Source organism: Haemaphysalis longicornis, unplaced genomic scaffold, assembly GCF_048455015.1.
Source record: "Haemaphysalis longicornis isolate Haplotype H1 unplaced genomic scaffold, Haemaphysalis longicornis Haplotype H1 scaffold_171, whole genome shotgun sequence".
In the NCBI taxonomy this organism is placed as follows: Eukaryota; Metazoa; Arthropoda; class Arachnida; order Ixodida; family Ixodidae; genus Haemaphysalis; species Haemaphysalis longicornis.
The window spans coordinates 193,106-211,050 of NW_027526277.1; positions in this window are offsets into that span (position 1 = coordinate 193,106).

Consider the following 17,945-nt stretch of genomic DNA (forward strand, 5'->3'; position numbering starts at 1 on the left):
TGTTGGTCTGAATGCTCCGCGCCTAAATACCGCAAGTCTGGTGCGAACCTATCAGACTTGTGATTACAATCTGTAGCCTGCGTGCCAGCGCCTTCGCGAATATACTGTAATCCACGTTACACAGAGATATCGGCCTGTAGCCATCCACGCTTTTCAACTTTTCTGCATTGTCACCTTTCGGGATTAGTATCGGTATAACTTTGGTAAAATGTAGGAGGCATAACATCGAGTTCATAGGCCTTCGTAAATACTTCATGTAAAGCAGGTGCCAGAACACTCGAGAATTTTTGGTGGAACTTTGAAGTAAGGCCATCAGGTCAAGGTGACTTATGGGTTTGCAGGCTTGAAATGGCAATTTTCACTTCTTCAAGCGTAATTGGTCCTTCTACAAAAGCCCGCTTATCGTCACTGAGCTTAGGAAAAGGCTGGAGGAAGTCATTTAAATCAGGCGTACTGCAGGTACCCGTGTTGCCATTAAAGAGTTTTTCATAATGGGCACAAAATGCTCCAAGTATACTGCGGCTATCGGAATAGTTTTGCCCCCATACTCAATTTCGACTATAACTTTTTCTAGTGCTGACTGCTTTTCATCTCCCAATGCGCGTCGTGTTGGCGGCTCCTGCAAAAACCTACGCGTTCTTGATCAAACAAGGGCTCCCCGATATTTTTCAGACACATGCTGCTGCATTTGAGCTTGAACATTACATATTTCATCAAAAAATATCCCGGCCTCAGTTCTTTCAGCCTCATGTAATTGCATCAAGGAACTACGGAGTTCACGTATGTGAAGTGGCTTCAAAAAGATGACCGAGATGACGTCTCTATAGCTAAGGTTTTGATCTCTTGTTTGAAAAGGTCCCATTTTTGGAAAATACAAAGGCTTGAAAGTTCGAATGTATCTTTCAAGCAAGCTGCTACTGTGCGTTGAAAAAGTCCGTCCCAGAGTATACTATTGTTCAGTTTCCACAGTTCCCAAGGAATGGGAGGAGCTCGTCAGCCCCGAGGACCGATCCGTGCAGAAACAATGCAATGATCAGTAAAAAATATTGGCCTAATTAATCACGCAAAATGGAGCACTTTCCCACGGAAACATAAAATCGGTCCAGACAGGCACTAGAAAAACGATGAAAATGCGTAAAGTGTGCAGTGTACAGTGCTCCCTATAACGCTTCCTATGTCAGTTAGGCCGTATTCACTAATCCGGTCACTGAGAACCGCGGCACTGGAATTATAGCGCCAGTTACCTGCCGAACGATCCTCCTGAGTACACGCACAATTAAAATCACCTAGCAGTAGGAAACTTCTCTCGGTGCCCAAAAATTGAGCCAAGGAGAGGAACTAACTCCTCTTCTCAGTCAATTTGTTGGGGGCATACAAACAAATAATGCGCCAATCAGCTCTCCACATGTCAACGTCGCAGCAGACAAACCGCCCCACATCATCCACTTTGCAATCAAGGACAGTCGCATCAAGGTTTTTACTAACTAAAAGCATACACCCACCTGATAGGCCAACCTGGTGGCTAACGCGAACACTGTATTCAGATAAAAAGGGCTGGATAGCTTGCCTGCGTGTCCTCATACTTAGCTTGGTCTCTTGAATGGCCGCAATAGTTATAGAATTACTCCAAAAAGCTGCAGAAGCTGATATCTTTCCGCTGCTGGCTATAAAAGCAAGAAGAGCAGATGCACTTCTGAGGCAAAGAATTCGTTATACTGGCTCTCCTCGTGCATCCCGTTGGGTTTAATTTGCATGTTGCCTCAGTGTGATATCTGCTGTTGAATGTCTCTATGTGGCGCTGCGCGCTCAGCTAGCCAAACCACATTGTCACGCGTAATTTTTTACTATGTTATGCATGGCCAGTTGCCTCTATCAGGGGACTTTCCGCTGCTGGCTAAAAAAGCAAGAAGAGCATATGCACTTCTGAGGCAACGAATTCGTTATACTCGCTCTCCTCGTGAATCCCGTTGGGTTTCTTGCTCAATTTATTTTTTGTCTCAGTGTGATATCTGCGTGTTGAATATGTCTGTGCGCGCTCATCCATTCCACATTGTCACGGGCAGTTTTGTACTAGGTTAAGCATGACCAGTTACCTTTATCAGAGGACTTTCCGCTGCTGGCTATAAAAGCAAGGAGAGCAGATGTATTTCTGAGGCAACGAATTCGTTATACTCGCTCTCTAGCTTGCGCATGCCGTTGGGTTTCTTGCTCAATGTATTTGTTGTCTCAGTCTGATATCTGCGTGTTGAATGTGTCTCTGCGCACTCAAGCGATCCACTTTGTCACGTGTAGTTTTATACTAGATTATGCATGGCCAGTTAGTACCTAGTGTATACTGTGACAAGTAACTGGTTTGCGTTCAGTTAGTAAGTGCCATGACCAAGTACCTGATACTAAAAGTAGTGTGCTGAGTGAGGAAAGTGATGAAAACCCTTTCGCACACTATCTCAGGATACTGCGAAAACATTTCAACCGGGGGGACAATTAAGCAATCACAAAAAAGTGACCTGGAATCTAAGAGGTATAACATATTTGAACTGCTTAAACGTAAATGCTCGCAGCCCTGAAATAAATCTTCTTAATTGGCAAGCATAGTGCTCAGCTCTAAACCACATATCTTTCTAATACCCCAAACGTGGATACATCCCCACTTTAGGGACGCTGTAATGAAACAATCAAGGCATATCGGCCGGGCTAGCGCGCGCACGCCGCAGCTCTAGCCCGGCCGTGCCTATACAAATAGAGATGTTGCGGATTTCTAATTTGCCGCCAACATGGACCGTAATGATGATGATAGAGCGCCGACAACGAAGTGGCTGGCACGTTGGCGCGCACGTGGATTGCGACAGACGTGTGCATGAGTTTGGAACGCTGAGCTTGTATCATCGTGCTCGGCTTAGCGTCGGCCTTGACCGGCGCCAATAAAGCCTAAATCCCGGCTGTTTCTTTCGTAACAAGGGATTCTCGGGCTGGTGGTGTCGCAATTACAAGCCGTAAGTGTTGTGTTTCTGGGAAAAATACAAATAAAATGCGGCGCGGGCCCCGCGCCGACAGCCGAGCGTACGCGCAGTGGCTTTAGCAATAAAAAGAAACTGGCAAAACCACGAGGAGCGCGAAAATGCCGAGCGCTCGTGAGCGCGTGCCTCGCGGTGACTGCCGAGTCCCCGGCTCGCGCAGTGGCTTTAGAAACGACAACAGCAAAAACTCCAGCGCTGTCGTTAAGTGCCACCGCGCATGTAATTAACACGACGATACCGATGTATATGACGATGACTACTACTAGCACAGCGCAAAGCAGCGACATGAATACGTAAATAAACTATTTCAAACTTATACAAATGCATGGTGATGCGTCCTTCGTGCTCACGCATAAATAAATCCTGCAGCTTCGATATATGGTTCAAGCCTTGCGCAACTTCGAGCAAACTTTGCTAGTTGATGGTGGAAGTTTACAATGCTGAGGATGCAACCACCACTCGCCGCAAAGAAGACGAAGACCTCTTTTGCCCTTAATTATGACGACGATTACTAGCACCACAACTATGCAAATAAACGATGATACTGAAACTTAACTATATGTCAGGCAATGCTCACATAATAACGACTTGGCCATTGCATTGCATTGCATGCTTCCCTGAATGTTTTCGGGGAAACTGATCGGTATCTGGGTTAGCTGATATCCCTGTAGTGAGGTCTGTTGTCATAAACGTATGCCTAGATCAGTTTGATTTTAATATGGCTGCATTTTACCGCCCACAAGGTCCAGCAAAATAATTTTTGTGAGGTGGCAAGCACATTTTTATATACTTGTAAGCGTAACTTAAAAGATTTGTTAATAAAGGGTGATCTAATTAATTAATATAAGCTTGCAGTTCCCGAACCTCTTGGTAACAGTGCGTAAAACTTTGTTGATTTAATTCTTTTTCATGACATAACACACTTGGTCAAGCAACCGACTAGTATTCACGGCGACATCCGACGCGTTCAATTTTAGAGTGTCTTGTCGTCCGTGACCGCGATCCTCAAGTACACGTACTTGACCTTATATCAGATGGTGCTATGCTAGCCCGGGCTATATCTCTGAGTAGCGTCAGCAAAGATAACAAAAAAACCCTCGCATACCTGTATTAAAACGGGCTGATGGCGTTAGCATATAATAAGTCTTCTTGACGTGTCATTTTCGGATTTATTTTTTGCAGCGGAGCTGATAAAAAGAATGACGACCCCGTCCGTCTAATGACGACGATGGTTGAAACGCGAAGCTTTTTTGCGTGCGAATCAAATGGCCAAGTGCCGAAGTCAAAGCAAGAATGAATGTACCGGAGTGATCGCTGAGCGTAGTACTTAATCATTACGTTAAATCGAGAAGCCTTGCCCGGGTTAGCGGTCACCATCGCTTCTCTTGGGAAGGCTCCCGCATCGCATCGAGACGTGCTCGGTCTCATTAGAATAAGTTTTGCTTAGTGACACTAGGTCTCATGTAAACGCTGACGATTACGAGGCTATCTGTTAGGTGCTGTGGCCGATAAAGCGTCCCCTACATCATTTGGAGATTCGGACACCCGCACGGGCGGACGGACAGACGGAAATCTTCGCTTTAAAATTGCACCCCGTGCACATTCCGGACAGCTTATGTGGCGCGGAAAACACTACTCGCACACCATGCCACGAAGCAATTTTCTTCATGTTGTGCGACACTTTATGAAGATGAGGCATCACTTCAATCCTTGTTTTTTTCCTTAATTTCATCGGGCCTCTGAGCAATTTGGTTTTGCCTTTCAAGCTTAACTCGGAGGCACTCAGCGACTGTTTTAAAGGAGCCATGCAGACAAAATACAAGTTCGTTTTATTTGAAACATCTCGATAGAGTCCCCAGCCATTTTCCGGAAGCAGACGGTTCTTTATTCGCTGAGAAATCAATCCAGTTACGTTAAAATTTTGGTTTTCCTGCCAAATCGGGTGTTTTTATGACGTCTGCAATGACATTACAAGACTAGGTCTTCAAGCTGCTGCGGAGCTACCGTTAGTCGACCTAGATGATGCCACCATACCGCGGCGGGCAGTTTTCAACCTTTGCTTTGTTTTAAATGCAGAGCATTTCTTTAACTCACATGTAGCGTCCGCCGTGCGTCCGCAACAGCTCAGCGCGCAGGTGCGCCCTCTCCCCCACTCCTCCTCTCCCGCACCACGCTACCCTCCTCGCTCTCAACAACAGGTCCGATCCCCTCCCCCTACACTATATATAAAAAAAGAATACTTACCGGCGCCTGGTTTCGATCCCACGACCCTGCGGGCGGAACGCAAGGTACATGGTGCTCTTCCCACTGCGCCCTAAAGCCGACACAGAATGGAGAGCTACGAACGCGCCTTATATCCTTGACTCATTCAAACTACGTCAAGAAGCTGCTGATACAAAGCAATCACTACCTGTGGGCGGAACACGAGGTACATGGTGCTCTTCCCAATGCGCCAAAAAACCGACACAGAATGAAAGGCTACGAACGCGCCTTATATCCTTGACTCATTCAAACTACGTCAAGAAGCTGCTGATACAACGCATTCACTACCACCAACTCCCCAAACACAAAACGTTAACGCAATACACCCACCCCCTATTCGACGCATTTACTCGAGTCCCCCTCGCGGGGAGATGGGCCCTTTTTTGACAGTATTGGTACCTGGTTTGTTTTTTGTTAAGACAGAAACTAATCGTTTCTTAAGACATGGTGTTCGCTCGACAGATATGGTCACGTAAGACACCGTCGCTTACGCCAATCGGCCAGTGTCGTCTGAGACAACCCCAAAGCGCCGCAGTGCTGTGCAGCTAAAACAAGCAAAGAGCGCGCAGCACAACAGCAGTATGCATCGGTACTTCTAAGTTTACGTGCACTTTCGTAATTTTCACTGTTTACCCCATTATTCTTACTGCTATAAAAATGTGCCCTAAATTTAAGCGCCAATAGCTCGTTCGGCCCTGCCTAATTTTCGATTGCTTTTGCCGGCCTCAGGCAACCGCAGAGCTGGCACATATTATGACATCATAGGTTTTATTGTGGAAAATGATATAGTGGTTCGCATGGCCACTCCGTTTTTTAGTTATATGGCTTATTTGAGCGAAGTTTACCTTGAAAGTGGTGTCAGTGTGATTCTAACGAGGCAGTATTTCCAATGAACCAAAGTTGTCTTTTGTCTGCATGGCCTTTTTAACCTGCAGTGTAAAAAAAACCCGCTGCAATTACCCTCTGGGTCTGACGGTCAAGGATTCCCTGGATTACGTGGACACAGCTTTTCTGTAGCGCGCTAGCAGTTTTAGCAGTACGTATGCTCCGTTCGTTACGTTCGTTACGTTGCTACCGGGTTTACCGGGACCCGACTGCGCATGCGCCATTTGTTCCGTACGCGGCCGGCGTCTCTCCCGGCGCTCTGCTTCCGTGTTACCGTATCCGGAGCCCGCAACCGGCTTGCTCGGGTGTTAGAAACTTTAGGCTTAGCGTCCTGGCGAATATTTGATCGCCGCTATCTGTGCAACTGCGAATGACACTCCGTAACACAACGTTTCACCTCACTATCATCCCCTTTCTCGCATGTGAAACTTTATTTGAGCTACAACTGCCGTGAGCGACCGGTGACCGAGACATCTGCGTAGCCTGTTTCGATGCTTCCGAGGCAGGTATCGCCATCTCTCGGCCACTCGCCGCACCGCGCGCCGCGGCATCCATGGCCGGTCAGCATTTGCTTGCATCGCGGCAGATATATCTGATCGCCGCTTTTAAAATAAGCCCCGAGAACAATCCCTAGCATAATTTTTCACCACACTAACACCTACTTTCTCGCAGGTGGAACTTCGTTTTAGTGATCAGATTGATTTGGAAGAACAGCGACAAGCGGTTGCTACCGTGGTCTGCGCCGGTTCGAGCCGCTGAGTGTGCCGAGCTGGCAGGCGCGACCGGCGTGTGCGCGGACTGTTTCCGATGCAGAAAACGCTTCACGATTGCCTGCTTTATCCATTTCTTGCGTACAAACCCGCGGAATCTACAAATTCAGCTCAGCGATCGTCGTAGTTGACCATGGTGCAAAAACAGTGGGCGGAGCGGCGCCGACGAGGCATCGCACACCCGCATCGGGCCATGTGTCTCAAATTCACGCGTACGACTAGTCGTGGTGACAGTCGTAACGATCAGTCGCATACGAATCGCGTGTACCAATTGTACATGTGTCTAGCGCTTCAATCGGGCAAGGCCAAGGCCATTCCTCCACGTGAACGGCGCGCGACCATGTCGTCACCTGCGCTCGCTCTGGTGCCGTCGCCGCCACCGCAGCCCCTGCCTCACAATGCATCCGGCCGAGCGCGATTTATTTTAGATTTGCAATGCTTTAGGGGAAACTGCGTTGTTTATTTACGTATTTTTAGCGTGCGGATTTTTGCAACTACTCGGCTAATCAGCCGTCACACGGAACGAACGGTACGACGCTACGGAGTGCTAAAACACGTTTTCCGTCTCACTCTACGGAAAGAACCCGGTACGTACGCGCGCATGCGCAGTCGGGTCCCGGTAAACCCGGTAGCAACGGAACGAACGTAACGAACGTAACGAACGTACTGCTAAAACGCAGGCCGGGTGTGTGTTGGCCCGTCGGCCGACCCGGGAGACGCGGCTCTCGAGAGGGACCCTCCGCGCATCTTGTATTACCACAGGCACTGGCGTCTCCGACCCCCGTTGCGCGCCTACGCGGGCCGCTGTGTTCTTCCGACGACCTTCCTGTTTCTTCTCCTGTTTACTTTAGTGTGTTTTGTCTAACTACTTGCTCTACGCCCGTAATTCTCCAAGCGCGCGTTTTCGAGTCGGAACCTTGTGTCTGTGTTTTTGGTCCTTTTCACTTTGGCGGGGACATGTCTGATTGGAGCTAAGAAGCGTCTTCCTGATTGGCTGCGGGTGTGCCTTAGCCTTTTTCCACCCGGTCCGCACACGCTAGGATGCGCTTTTTCCCCCAATGCGTCCCCCCAAAGCAAATATAACGCGGCCCCTCTGGCTATTGGGGGCGAGAGGGCGGCCTGCACCAGCTCACGTCAGAAACTCTGCCGCCCGTCGACGTGCCCTCCCGCCGGGAGCCCTTCGCCCGCCAGCTATGTCCCGCTAAGTACTCTGAATCTATTGACTGTCTTTTTCATCTATGTAATAAGTGTAATTGTTTCAAGTTTGTATGTGCCAAATTTCACCAATGTCATCTGTAAAGTAAACAAGTTAACTTTAAAACCTCTTCGACGTCTCGACTTTTTCCTTCCGATCTTCATGCTACAGTAGCGGCAGTATGTAACCAAAATACTACGTTACAAAAGTGGTGGAGGTGCGGGGTAGCGGACACCCCCTCTGCCATCATGGGCTCCCCCCTCTCCTCGTTCATCTTCCTGCTGCTCAGCGTCAACCTCTTCATCCTGTCTACCGAGCAAGCTTCATCTGAGATCGCGTCCTTCATCCGGTTACCGTCATGGGCGCTCGTCAAGTGTGAGAATGACTTTCTCCTCATTTCGTGGGCGTCACCGTGCAATCACCCCGGCGCCCGCCAAGCTCGTCATGCCGGGCCCCGGCTCCGGGGAAAAGAAGCCACCGGCCAAGGCGTGAAGCCAACGTCGCCACGGCCGCCGAACTCCATCGCGGCGGCAAGCCTCCCGCGCACGCAGTAAGGTGAGAGATTTTTGTCTCTCGGCGCACCGCATGACTGTGGGCCTGTGGGCTTTTCTTCTCCGCGTGTCCGGGGCGCCCACTGATTGGTTGTCTTTGGTTCATTTGCTTTGCCAGCACCAGCCTGCTTATGTAACTAGCCGCTGTAGATGCTGAGGCAACAATTTATGAGCGTGCAGCCGTTTTTTTCGTGGGGTATGTGGGCTCTTCGCGCGGGAGTTGGACAGCTTTGTAGTCAGAATCTTAACGGCAAGCGTTCGGCTCTCCCGGCGAAGGAGCCCCGAAGAAGAAGCCCCCACGCGCCTATAAAAAGGCTGATTTTTACGCAGATCTCGCTATATTAGAGACTGCTGATATCCGTTTCCTCGGCTCATTTCCACCGAAGTTAGGTTTTGTCTTGAAGCAAATACGGCAGCCACTTCGGGGTTGGGGGTCTGAGGGAAACGAGGAGTTGAGAGATGTTTCCGCTGCACGACGCTACTCGAAGTACAAACAAAGACACCAGCAGGGGTGCCCGGGATTCCGCGGACGGGGGGAGCTCGCGGGCGTGCAGTTCTGCGAATGCGTCGGGTGGGCGAAGGTTTCTCACCACTGCTGATATTCGGCAGTCTCTGTTCTTATTTTGTTAGCATGTAGGGTCGCCGATACGTATACTTTTAAAGTCTTGTGTGCAAATATTTCATCATGTTTTATCTTTATCATTCCTGCCGCTCGTGTTCATGTAAAGTATGCATGAATGTTTGCTCGGTTTTTTTTTGTTTGTTTGTTTGTTAGTTTTCACCGGCGAGAAGCGAGTGAAATGTTCTTAAAAGCTTCGTCAGGTGCCAACCTTTATTTTGTATCATACTTCGTATGCGTGACCGCCAAGTTTTGACATTTGTAGCTTTTATGTTGAGATGGTTGGCAGTTTTTCTCGGAAGTCATTTTTTTAGCCCATTTTGTTGTGTTGGTGTCTAGTAGTTTTCATGCAACTCGTTTTCGTAGCCGTTCCTTTGTGTTGTTTGCTAAGGTTTGAACAAGCGTTTCCATTTACTTTGAGTGCGTATTTCTCACATAGGAGGAATAGGGCTGTTTGAGAAAGAGCAGAGTCGAATCCAGAAATGTTGTGTCGAGTAAAGTGCCCAACAGTGGCTGAAGTGCGCAGATTTCCACTTGTGCGTGAGTTCAATACAGCGAGCCCTTGTATATAATTTTTTTCTGTTTCATAGTGCCTTCTTATGAAACGTTTGTTATTCTATCCCGTAGGGCACTGAGTATTTCGTGGCGATCGCTGAGTGGCGACCGCTGAGACTGCGTTTCTGTTTTCTTATTCGCTGATTACTTTTAGTTGGCCAGCGAGTTACTTTGCGTCATGTTTATGCGATCAGTTATCAAGGACAGATTATTGCTTTCGCGCCATAATCCCCAGAACTCAGTATATGGGCTGGCTAGCGGAACTGCTTTTACGATGTCGATTTCTTTAAGATGTAACTTTTACAGTGTGTATGCTTATTCCTGTGTTATTCACAGTGCCCGTGTTGTTATTTTCTTGTTCGTATATGTAAATGGAACGTTTTCTCCTGTGTTTGACAAGAGACTATGCGTGCGTGAAGTGAAGAACGGAACTCCACTAAGTGACCGCGTGTGCATTGACTGATTCAGCGGAGATAGTTTGTCGACTCCTGTGTTTGAGTCTGTGTTTCTTATTCTTGAGTTCGTATGCCATGTCATTTGAGTATCACCGCCAGTTTGTGAAAATGTGTTTTTATGGTTTAGACTTTGTGCAAGAGTGAGGGCACTCTTTTTTTTCCGTCGGGGAAGGTGTCGCGAAGCCCCTGTTCCGTTTGTTCTTTTTTCAATTTTTAGCATCCCTCTTCGGCCACCGAGGCCCAGCTTTTCTAAGAAACGCAGGCCGGGTGTGTGTTGGCCCGTCGGCCGACCCGGGAGACGCGGCTCTCGAGAGGGACCCTCCGCGCATCTTGTATTATCACAGGCACTGGCGTCTCCGACCCCCGTTGCGCGCCAACGCGGGCCGCTGTGTTCTTCCGACGACCTTCCTGTTTCTTCTCCTGTTTACTTTAGTGTGTTTTGTCTAACTACTTGCTCTACGCCCGTAATTCTCCAAGCGCGCGTTTTCGAGTCGGAACCTTGTGTCTGTGTTTTTGGTCCTTTCACTTTGGCGGGGACATGTCTGATTGGAGCTAAGAAGCGTCTTCCTGATTGGCTGCGGGTGTGCCTTAGCCTTTTTCCACCCGGTCCGCACACGCTAGGATGCGCTTTTTCCCCCAATGCGTCCCCCCAAAGCAAATATAACGCGGCCCCTCTGGCTATTGGGGGCGAGAGGGCGGCCTGCACCAGCTCACGTCAGAAACTCTGCCGCCCGTCGACGTGCCCTCCCGCCGGGAGCCCTTCGCCCGCCAGCTATGTCCCGCTAAGTACTCTGAATCTATTGACTGTCTTTTTCATCTATGTAATAAGTGTAATTGTTTCAAGTTTGTATGTGCCAAATTTCACCAATGTCATCTGTAAAGTAAACAAGTTAACTTTAAAACCTCTTCGACGTCTCGACTTTTTCCTTCCGATCTTCATGCTACAGTAGCGGCAGTATATAACCAAAATACTACGTTACAACATAATGCGGCTATGCCTATGCCTCATTTTACCAATTTTGAGTGGCTTGATTCAAACGGGAACCACGCCTTCCAAGTTCTACGTGAGTATAAATCCAGCAAACATGGCCATCGTTTTTAAAAGTTAGTGTTAGATCTAACAACCTAATGGTCTTCTTCTCGACAACTTTGAAGGTAAAATTGGGAGCTTCGGAGCACGTCTTAAAATGCGTGAAAATGTCTTCAGCCACATGCTCTGGGCAGTCAGAGGGCAAAAGCCTTAGAACACCCGCCGCCGTGGCTCAGTGACTATGGCGTTGTGCTGCTGAGCCCAAGTGCGCGGGTTCGATTCCCGGCCGTGGCGGCTGCTTTTCTGATGGAGGCGAAAACTAAAAACACCCAGGTGTGCCAGATTTCGGCACATGCTAAAGATCCCCAGGTGGTCAGAATTATCCCGGAGTCCTCCACTACGGCGCGCCTTTAAAACGATTAAAAAATCGTTCACGTAACAAAACATGCGAAGCACACTGGCGTCATTAGCTAGTGACCTTCTGAAGCTTTTGATTAAACTTAGAAAAATTTTACACAGTACAAAAAGAAGTGTAGAACGATAGCGTTTTTATCATAGTATGTGTACTTGTTGGAACATGCGTTGGCAAGGATCGTTCGCAAGTTGTATCCGTTTCTTTTTTTCAAGTAAATGTCATTTGTTTGTCCAGGGTGTGTGTTGTACGCCCCTTCTCAACTTCGTATTTGCGTCTTTTTTCGCTGGTTCTTCCAACCTTCAAAATGTACCGATTAGCCCTTCAAGCTGCACTTTCTCAAAAAATATTCTTCGAAGTACATTCAAGACTTTATGCCATCGCAGTTAAAGATTGTGCAGAATAGAAATCCGTGGCGTTGTAGCCCAGACATGTAGTATGCGCACCGGACGTCCGTCGGCCATCCATCGTACGTCCATTCCGGCTCCAGCTCACGTCTGTGGGACGTTCATTTCAGGGCCGATGGACATCCGGATTTAACACTTCCGAACGTATAGTCGGACACCTGAAATTGGATGCATTTTGGATGTTCAGTAAAAATGCCCCGAATCAGATAACGAGAAGCTTATGTCCCTACACCGAATACTACACTGCACAAGACCAACGCACTACCGGGCAGACATGCATACATGAACACAGTGAACTTGCTTCCCATGCTTCGTTAACGGTTCTCGATTCTCATATAACCTTCCCCAAAGAAATCATTGTTGGAGTCACTGAGGTGCTTCAGAAAAAAAAGTTGGGCTTAATTTTAGAAATATTCAGATGAAACTTGCAGTATAGAAGTCAGGGTATTGATGCGCAAAATCTTTTTTAACTGTAAAGCAATGAAAAGCAAAGTAGCTTTTTCATTTTTGCTTTTATATTCAGTTTAAGCCGTTATTTCATGCTTATTAGAACCTACATTAGAACATTAGAACCTGAGACATTAGAACCTACAGTTCTAATGTCTCACATTAGAACTGTATTTCACCAGCAACGATGGTGTTAGACCACGTTTTAGTTCATTTGATGATGTCCGATTAGTAACATTTCTGTGTCAAGCAGATATCGATTCTAAAAAATCTCCGGTAATTTTTAACAAAAGAAACGCTTTTCTTGTAAGATTCGCCCAATGAATACCTGACTATATGCAAATAATTACTCTTGTAACCTGTACAAATTGTTCTAGAACCAAGAACTAACAGCATTGACTGATTCCGGCTTGCAGATCAATTTTGTCATCAGTTATTATTTTTTTAAATTTAGAAAATACTGCAGACCATAAAATAGCCCAAGCATTTGTGGCGGTGTTACAATGCAAATAGAAACGACAAAATGGGCGACAATGCAGGCGTGGAGAAATAACAGACAAATATGCAATACAGTAAGATACAAAATCAAAATCACACTTCATAATACCGTTTGATACATTTTAGGACATTACCAGACTCGAAGATTTGTAGTGGCATTTCGTTTCAATTTGTTATTGTGCGAGAAAAAAAAAGAGTATTTAAAATTGTTAGTACGGGTGAAGACAGGTGTGAGGTTATGTGGATTATATCGTCTTGTCGGGCGTGAAGATCGATAGGGGAGCAAGGAGGTTTGATAGGCCTAATATGCTTTTGTTGCTAGATGAGTAGAAAAAAGATTTTAGTCATGCTATTTTTCTTCGCCATTCTTAAGTTTGAGCTAACCTTTGGACTTTCTCAAGATTGTTTATGTCTGAACAAGCCCAATTTCCTTTGTGCGGATGAACAATTTTTTTCGATGTGGAGGGGATCGACCAAGTCAGCTTGCAATAGTTACGCCAATATATTTATAACTGTCTCTGATAACGATGGTGATTAAGATTGGAGTTTCTTTAACACTGCACGGATAAATGAACTGTTTTTCATTAGTGGTGCGCATTAATACAGTTGTATCAGGGTTTATATTCATGCCCCAGCGATCACACCACATAGTAATGGCATTGATAGATTGGTCCGGCATTATGTGTGTCATTTACGGAGTTAATTGAATTAAATAAAAGATTAATCATAAGCAAACGATGCATTTTAACACCTGGTTTAGCACAGGTTGTAATATCATTAATATAAATTAAGAAAAGTAAGGGGCCAAGGACGCTTCCCTGGGGAACACCGGAGTTAACTGGGATAGGACTGGAGTGTACACAGTTTATGTCGACAAACTTCGTGCGAGCACTACGCACGATGCAATCCACTTTACAATAGTAGAGGGGAAGCCAATCAGATTGTTTAAAAATTAGTTTGGAGTGGGGTATCGTATCAAAAGCCTTGCTAAAGTCAAGGAATACAACATTGGTTTGGTCTGATTTGTATATAACAGAGGAGACGAAATGGACACAAGAAATAAGTTGGGTAGTTCTAGAAAAACATTTACGAAATCCGGGTTGGAATGGAGATAGAGCATTGTGCGCGTCTAAAAAAATGATAATGTAATTTCAAATGATGTGTTCAAACAGTTTGCAACACGTGCTTGTGAGCGATATCAGCCTAGTTGGTTATGAGGGCATTATTTCCTTTTTCAAATACAGGTATTACTCGACCAATGCGCCAGTCTTCAGGTTAAAGGCCTTGAAATAAAGATAAGCGAAATATCACAGCAAGGAAGCGGGAGAGCGTTTAAGCGTATCGACGTAAAAGCATTTGCTATATTATCTGGACGGCAGGAAGATATTGCCGCGAACCATGCATTGGTTTTGTTTATATTTTGTTTTTACCGCTTGGCTATGCCGGGTTGTGATATCTGTGTCCCAAGTGAAGCGCATGTTGTATGCTTTCTTTCTTATGCCGCACGGGTTATCTCATTTGATAGGGAGAATGTTCCACCCTAACGTCACTAGCCTAAAATAGTCTTCTTTGATCTATAATACAGCGTTCTCGATGTAATTCGACGGCTCGAGAAACACCCGCGCCAAAAGATAAATGCCCGCGGAGCATACGCCGCGGCATATGATTCGTCGACACCCCGCTGCGCACGTCACTTTGTTGACTCCTGTTAGGGGAGCACAAGTTCGCTCCAATAAACTTGTTTTTTTCCCTTCAAGACAACTCGTCGTCTTTGGTTTTGTGACAATATTGTTTTAATGTTTTGTTTTGATATTTAGTTTGGTTTAATGTTCAACATTATGAACAATATGAATATGAGAATATGAGAACCTCTCGAATGGCGAAGCGAATAATGCGAAATTATATTTGGCTTCGAATCAAATAGCACTATTCGAAAATTTTCGAATAAATTTTGGGAGTATTTCGACGTTCGACAACCTGCACCAGCGTTCTCCATTCGTGGCGGTGGTCTTTCCCGCACTGCTCTAGTGACGTGCAGCAAAATGGCGAGAGGAAGGCGCTTTTGGGGAGCGCCTCTCATCTCCTTGGCATCGGGTGAAATCCGCCCTCGTGCTTTCGCTCATAGAGGAAAAAGTTCTTATGTCTCATAATAGGAAAATGAATAAAACAGGTCAAAAAGAAAAGGATGAACTTCGGCAATTCGGGTACTATGTCAGAACGCAGTGTGGCTTTCTTACCTTGAGGCAGTTGGGTGTCGACCAGGGCAGCTTGAGCATGACCCCGTTATCAGGATGCAAAAACAAGTCTTTCTTTTTCTATAGAAATATATTTCCATAGAATATATTTACATTGAAAAATTCTCAATGATACTTGTCTTTTTGCATTACGATAACGCGTTCGCGCTCAACGGGCTACTATAGTCAATTCCCTCTAGATAAGAAAGCACGCAGCGTACTGGCATAGTCCCCGAACCGCCGTTTGCTGATTTTTATCTCTTTTCAACCTTTTATGTTAATTTTTTTCATTATGAAATGTAAGAAAAACGACACGAAATTGTCGACGTAGCGCCCCTAGCCAAGATAATGCTTTCTTGACAATTGACACTGCGGCTTGCAGCCCAGCCACCCTGCACATGTGTTATCGCCTACTTGAGTTTGTGATAAGGCACTTGCGAAAATTGTGGTTCCAACTCTCTTCATATGATAACATTAGATAGCCCTTTGCGGGGCCCATGTATGCTCACATGTGCGTGCTTGAAGGGACATCTGCAGTGCAAGTGTGCTTTAAAAACAAAATTCATGAGGTGTTAGTACTGGTAAAAAGTACTGGTACTGGTAGTACTGGTACTACCTACAAGCAGGTGCAAGGTGGAGGTGATACTACCACGCCACGGAGGCACGCGGAGGAGGGTCTAAAAACACATCAATTTTTCATGCTTTGCGCTGTCCTAGGCCACGAGTGCCAGCCGCACTCCTTTAGAGCAGCTAGTCACGGGAAAACTCAAAGCGCGCGTGACCTGCGCTGGCGCCCCACCTCTCCGCTGCCGCGCAGGAAGTGTCGTTGCAGTGAAGCGCACTTACGGCCCGCCGTCTGGGGCCGTGGTGTGTGCTTAATATAAAAATTATTTTCCCGCTTAAAACAAAAATTACCCCGAATAAACTTGATGAAATGAATCCCCTGTGTACACCCTTTCAAATGAGCCTAAGCCTGCACTTTTACACGGACCCCCACACAGCGCGATAAGCGTCTGAACATGGACAATTTTGCAAATTATTCAAAGTACATGTCTTTATCGCCAGAATCCAACAGCTTCCCGGCACCCCTTATTTTCTACCGCACTTTTCGTCAAAAATATAAACAATGTATGCAGCCACATTGTCTCTGACATTTACATACAAGACACTGTTGTTTGCATTGTTTTTTAATGAGAAATGTGTTTACCTCAGCCAATCAGATCATTATTCCCTCATTAAGCTAATACTGAAACATTTGTGGTTGAGGTCACCACATGAGTGTGAAAGTGGCGCCATATAAAATGTAGTACCATGAATAAAGACAAAAACAACGAAATAGCTTCTGCATGTTTGTTTTATGCTGTATAAAAAATTTACAAAACCTTTTATTAAATGAGCCTTTTATTTTTCTACGGTTACAGTTATGACGCATGGTTGAGAAATTGTACATTTCAGTTTTCTTGCTTGAAATCGCTCAATATTACCTTCAAAACATTTTCTTCAATTCACAACCATTTGAGCATTATCTTTACTCGCTTCGCATTCACTTCGAAACACAACAACAAAAAAAAAACTACTCACCCTCGCCAGCAGTAAGGCTTCTGGTGAACTTGCTATAAAAGTGAGTACAGAACCCACGAATTCTGTTGCCAAAATGCTATACTTTATTAAACTGACACTGTTATAGATAGGGGTCATTCACGCCAAACAACCCAGGGAGCTCGACCATCTCCAATTACACTATAAAAATTCATGGTTGACCCCTTCCCTACACCATTTATTCTCATAGCCGTTTTTGGGCGGGAAAAAAAAATTCTGTCTGTTGCAGCCATTTGAAAACCGCGGCGGTGACGAAAATGTACGTTGTGAGAAAAAAAATTGCGTAATTAAGACAATATGCGGAGCGCAGCGAAATGAAAGAAGAGCGCTTCCTTGTTACAATGCATTGACAGTTGCAAGTGTGTTTCGAAACGGGCTTTGCGGTGAAGCAAAGTGGCGCTTCTGATCAATTTTTTTACATTTTTTTTACTGCTATTGAATTTTTTGTAGAGACAATGTGGCTGCGTACATTGTTTATATTGTTTACGGTAAGTGCGGTATAAAATAAGTGGTGCCGGGAAGCTGTTAGCTTTTGCGCGATAAAGTTACGAACTTTGAATAATTTGCGAAATTGTCCATGTTCAGACGCTTATCGCGCTGTGTGGCAGTATATGTAAAAAATGCAGGCTTAGGCTCATTTGACAGGTTGTAAAAAGGGGATTCACTTCATCAAGTTTATTCGGAGTAACTTTTGTTGTAAGCGAGAAAATATTTTTTATATTAAGCACCCACCACGGCCCCAGACGGCGGGCCGTAAGTGCGCTTCACTGCAACGACACTTCCTGCGCGGCAGCGGAGAGGTGGGGCGTCAGCGCAGGTCGCCCGCGCTTTGAGTTTTAAATGCAGCGCATTTCAGTAACTCACGATGTCACCCGCGTTGACGTCCGTAGTCGTAGTCCGCACCCCTCCCCCTACACTATATAAAGAAAATACTATCCGGCGCCTGGTTTCGATCCCTCGACCCTGCGGGCGGAACGCAATGTACATGGTGCTCTACCCACTGCGCCAC